Below are 5,000 nucleotides of genomic sequence, written 5' to 3'. Positions count from 1 at the left end.
TTCCCTACCCAGTGTTATGCCGTAGTGCCAGTCAATAACCTCATTTCTCCCTTGTATCGTTAAGCAAAGCTACATGTATCGCTTGCACACACGTACAATTGAAGTAATCGGCCCATCTGTACAGCTTCCCATGTAGGAGTGCTGAGGTCCGATCACTAAGATGTGATCAAAGCAAGCAGTTGTCAAGAGTGTAAGACTATTTCAAAATGTGATCACACAACCTTAAACGTTGCAGTCTATTACTGTTCGGACAACTGATAGAGTTGAGGTCGAAAAGCACCATTGTCCTGGCCAAGCGGTTAAGCTGATGCACTAGAAATCCATTGGATCCCCCTCTCCATGTTTGAATTCTGCCGCACCAGTTCACCACCTCTGCTACTAGCAGGCAGGCCAAGTATCTGCATCTCGCACTAGGATGGCCTAGTGCAAGTCAACCTATTGATTGGCTGTATCATTAAGCAAAGCTTCGGGTATTTATGGTAGAGATGTAGGTCAAAGAACGAAAAGGGGATGTAGCTCAGTGGTAGAGCGCATGCTTCGCATGTATGAGGCCCCGGGTTCAATCCCCGGCATCTCCACAATACAGGGAGAGAAAAACGACGTTTATGTCAGTTGTAGAGGTAAACAATTATCCGATCACGTGACATTGCTGAAATTTACTGTTTAATGAATGTTTAAACAGTAATGCGTTATGCTGTTTAAAGGATCAACAGAAACATGTCATGGTAGTGCAGGCCTCTTTCGTTGTATTCTCAATCGTTTGCTGAAGCATTTCTGTTGAACTGAGAGTGGTGCTGTGGCTTGGCTGGTCATAGTGACTGTCTAGTCAACAGAAGATGCAGGGTTCTAATCACAGCAGTACGTTGTGTTATGTAAGTACCCCACTCAATTGGAATCCCTTTAGATGCCAGTTCTGATGGCTTCACACATGAGCGGGTCGCGCTACATGAGACATATTTCATTGGTGTCTCAAGTGAACAAATCAAAAGTGGTACTGCGGCTTAGCTGGTCAAAGCACCTGTCTTGTAAATAGGACACCCTGGGTTCAACTCCCAGTCTCTATGAAATGTACGATACCCTAGTGCCAGTCGATGACCTATTTGTCCCTTCTATCGTTAAGCAAAGCTTCAGGAATCGGATGTACGACTGAAGTAACACAAGGGATGTTTCTCAACGGCAGAGCGTATGCTTCTCATGTAGAAGGCCTGAGGTTCAATCCCTGCCATCTCCGAGATGTGATCCAAGCACGCTTCTGTCATGAATTGAAGACTATTTCAAAATTAGATCAAGCAACCTACCCTAAATGTTCCACACTCTTAGTGTTCGAGCAACTCAGAGACTTGAAAGTGACGTCGGTGTGTTGTCGTGGCCGAGTGGTTAAGGCGATGGACTAGAAATCCATTGGGGTCTCCCCGCGCAGGTTCGAATCCTGCCGACAACGGTTGCACCTGTGCAACTTTTTCCATTCCCGAGTTCCGTCAACGCATGGCCACATCGTACGGTGACACTGCGTGAATTGAGTGCAAATATGTCAATCTTAGCATGTAGGAGGCGACATCTTCAATCCCTGGCCTTATCTGGATGAGGTCCAAGCATCCAATGTTTTTAACACCATGCTCTCCCGACATGAGATGTTAATCTTCAAAGGTCTGATAGATCTGAAGACCAGTAGTTGTCATGTCCAAGTGCTGAATGCCATGGACGAGAAAACCCAAAGCGTCTCCTGACGCAGGTTTAAAATGTACTATCTTGTGTTGTAAGGGGATGTAGCTCAGTGGTAGAGCGCATGCTTTGCATGTATGAGGCCCCGGGTTCAATCCCCGGCATCTCCAATCCATTATCCACGAAAGTTTTGGCGAGCGGAAATTTGATCGAAATTAGGTCATGCAATACTTTCCGCCACGAGAATGTTGCAGACTGCTACTGTTCGAACAACCGAGAGAATTGAAACTACGCCGCATGTGTTGTCGTGGCCGAGTGGTTAAGGCGATGGACTAGAAATCCATTGGGGTCTCCCCGCGCAGGTTCGAATCCTGCCGTCAACGGTTGCAGGGTAATCAGGTTTCCATACGCTAGTGCTGTTTAACACGGTAATTTGAGAAGGGTGCAGTTATGCACCAAGTGCTGACGGCCACAGAAGGCAAAAATGTTTCTTGTGTCACGATGATTGAGGCCTGCTGACAGCTGTTGGCCAGTGCTTCCATCGGCAGGTACACAATTTCCCTACCCAGTGTTATGCCGTAGTGCCAGTCAATAACCGCATTTCTCCCTTGTATCGTTAAGCAAAGCTACATGTATCGCTTGCACACACGTACAATTGAAGTAATCGGCCCATCTGTACAGCTTCCCATGTAGGAGTGCTGAGGTCCGATCACTAAGATGTGATCAAAGCAAGCAGTTGTCAAGAGTGTAAGACTATTTCAAAATGTGATCACACAACCTCAAACGTTGCAGTCTATTACTGTTCGGACAACTGATAGAGTTGAGGTCGAAAAGCACCATTGTCCTGGCCAAGCGGTTAAGCTGATGCACTAGAAATCCATTGGATCCCCCTCTCCATGTTTGAATTCTGCCGCACCAGTTCACCACCTCTGCTACTAGCAGGCAGGCCAAGTATCTGCATCTCGCACTAGGATGGCCTAGTGCAAGTCAACCTATTGATTGGCTGTATCATTAAGCAAAGCTTCGGGTATTTATGGTAGAGATGTAGGCCAAAGAACATCTCTACCTCAGGCCTTCTACATGCTTCTCATGTAGAAGGCCTGAGGTTCAATCCCTGCCATCTCCGAGATGTGATCCAAGCACGCTTCTGTCATGAATTGAAGACTATTTCAAAATTAGATCAAGCAACCTACCCTAAATGTTCCACACTCTTAGTGTTCGAGCAAGTCAGAGACTTGAAAGTGACGTCGGTGTGTTGTTGTGGCCGAGTGGTTAAGGCGATGGACTAGAAATCCATTGGGGTCTCCCCGCGCAGGTTCGAATCCTGCCGACAACGGTTGCACCTGTGCAACTTTTTCCATTCCCGAGTTCCGTCAACGCATGGCCACATCGTACGGTGACACTGCGTGAATTGAGTGCAAATATGTCAATCTTAGCACGTAGGAGGCGACATCTTCAATCCCTGGCCTTTTCTGGATGAGGTCCAAGCATCCAATGTTTTTAACACCATGCTCTCCCGACATGAGATGTTAATCTTCAAAGGTCTGATAGATCTGAAGACCAGTAGTTGTCATGTCCAAGTGCTGAATGCCATGGACGAGAAAACCCAAAGCGTCTCCTGACGCAGGTTTAAAATGTACTATCTTGTGTTGTAAGGGGATGTAGCTCAGTGGTAGAGCGCATGCTTTGCATGTATGAGGCCCCGGGTTCAATCCCCGGCATCTCCAATCCATTATCCACGAAAGTTTTGGCGAGCGGAAATTTGATCGAAATTAGGTCATGCAATTCTTTCCGCCACGAGAATGTTGCAGACTGCTACTGTTCGAACAACCGAGAGAATTGAAACTACGCCGCATGTGTTGTCGTGGCCGAGTGGTTAAGGCGATGGACTAGAAATCCATTGGGGTCTCCCCGCGCAGGTTCGAATCCTGCAGTCAACGGTTGCAGGGTAATCAGTGCATAGGTTTCCATACGCTAGTGCTGTTTAACACGGTAATTTGAGAAGGGTGCAGTTATGCACCAAGTGCTGACGGCCACAGAAGGCAAAAACGTTTCTTGTGTCACGATGATTGAGGCCTGCTGACAGCTGTTGGCCAGTGCTTCCATCGGCAGGTACACAATTTCCCTACCCAGTGTTATGCCGTAGTGCCAGTCAATAACCGCATTTCTCCCTTGTATCGTTAAGCAAAGCTACATGTATCGCTTGCACACACGTACAATTAAAGTAATCGGCCCATCTGTACAGCTTCCCATGTAGGAGTGCTGAGGTCCGATCACTAAGATGTGATCAAAGCAAGCAGTTGTCAAGAGTGTAAGACTATTTCAAAATGTGATCACACAACCTCAAACGTTGCAGTCTATTACTGTTCGGACAACTGATAGAGTTGAGGTCGAAAAGCACCATTGTCCTGGCCAAGCGGTTAAGCTGATGCACTAGAAATCCATTGGATCCCCCTCTCCATGTTTGAATTCTGCCGCACCAGTTCACCACCTCTGCTACTAGCAGGCAGGCCAAGTATCTGCATCTCGCACTAGGATGGCCTAGTGCAAGTCAACCTATTGATTGGCTGTATCATTAAGCAAAGCTTCGGGTATTTATGGTAGAGATGTAGGCCAAAGAACAAAAAGGGGATGTAGCTCAGTGGTAGAGCGCATGCTTCGCATGTATGAGGCCCCGGGTTCAATCCCCGGCATCTCCACAATACAGGGAGAGAAAAACGACGTTTATGTCAGTTGTAGAGGTAAACAATTATCCGATCACGTGACATTGCTGAAATTTACTGTTTAATGAATGTTTAAACAGTAATGCGTTATGCTGTTTAAAGGATCAACAGAAACATGTCATGGTAGTGCAGGCCTCTTTCGTTGTATTCTCAATCGTTTGCTGAAGCATTTCTGTTGAACTGAGAGTGGTGCTGTGGCTTGGCTGGTCATAGTGACTGTCTAGTCAACAGAAGATGCAGGGTTCTAATCACAGCAGTACGTTGTGTTATGTAAGTACCCCACTCAATTGGAATCCCTTTAGATGCCAGTTCTGATGGCTTCACACATGAGCGGGTCGCGCTACATGAGACATATTTCATTGGTGTCTCAAGTGAACAAATCAAAAGTGGTACTGCGGCTTAGCTGGTCAAAGCACCTGTCTTGTAAATAGGACACCCTGGGTTCAACTCCCAGTCTCTATGAAATGTACGATACCCTAGTGCCAGTCGATGACCTATTTGTCCCTTCTATCGTTAAGCAAAGCTTCAGGAATCGGTTGTACAGATGTACGACTGAAGTAACACAAGGGATGTTTCTCAACGGCAGAGCGTATGCTTCTCATGTAGAAGGCCTGA

At 46.7% G+C, this 5,000-nt stretch overlaps 8 non-coding genes across 8 annotated transcripts; all 8 read left to right on the top strand.

Moving 5' to 3' along the window:
* Window positions 1-506: 506 nt before the first annotated feature.
* On the top strand, window positions 507-578 carry AC3HAE_009856 (transfer RNA alanine (anticodon CGC)). The gene has a single exon. It is a non-coding gene; the product is annotated as a tRNA-Ala (tRNA).
* Window positions 579-1,359: 781 nt separating this feature from the next.
* Window positions 1,360-1,441, top strand: AC3HAE_009855 (transfer RNA serine (anticodon AGA)). The gene has a single exon. It is a non-coding gene; the product is annotated as a tRNA-Ser (tRNA).
* Window positions 1,442-1,760: 319 nt separating this feature from the next.
* Window positions 1,761-1,832, top strand: AC3HAE_009854 (transfer RNA alanine (anticodon UGC)). Its single transcript has one exon. It is a non-coding gene; the product is annotated as a tRNA-Ala (tRNA).
* Window positions 1,833-1,963: 131 nt separating this feature from the next.
* AC3HAE_009853 (transfer RNA serine (anticodon AGA)) lies at window positions 1,964-2,045 on the top strand. Its single transcript has one exon. It is a non-coding gene; the product is annotated as a tRNA-Ser (tRNA).
* Window positions 2,046-2,916: 871 nt separating this feature from the next.
* Window positions 2,917-2,998, top strand: AC3HAE_009852 (transfer RNA serine (anticodon AGA)). The gene has a single exon. It is a non-coding gene; the product is annotated as a tRNA-Ser (tRNA).
* A 319-nt stretch (window positions 2,999-3,317) lies between these two features.
* On the top strand, window positions 3,318-3,389 carry AC3HAE_009850 (transfer RNA alanine (anticodon UGC)). Its single transcript has one exon. It is a non-coding gene; the product is annotated as a tRNA-Ala (tRNA).
* Window positions 3,390-3,520: 131 nt separating this feature from the next.
* AC3HAE_009849 (transfer RNA serine (anticodon AGA)) lies at window positions 3,521-3,602 on the top strand. The gene has a single exon. It is a non-coding gene; the product is annotated as a tRNA-Ser (tRNA).
* A 687-nt stretch (window positions 3,603-4,289) lies between these two features.
* On the top strand, window positions 4,290-4,361 carry AC3HAE_009848 (transfer RNA alanine (anticodon CGC)). The gene has a single exon. It is a non-coding gene; the product is annotated as a tRNA-Ala (tRNA).
* Window positions 4,362-5,000: the final 639 nt, after the last annotated feature.

This window comes from Micromesistius poutassou (assembly GCF_964030765.1).
Source record: "Micromesistius poutassou genome assembly, chromosome: 2".
In the NCBI taxonomy this organism is placed as follows: domain Eukaryota; kingdom Metazoa; phylum Chordata; class Actinopteri; order Gadiformes; family Gadidae; genus Micromesistius; species Micromesistius poutassou.
This window is presented reverse-complemented; position numbering and strand designations above follow the sequence as displayed.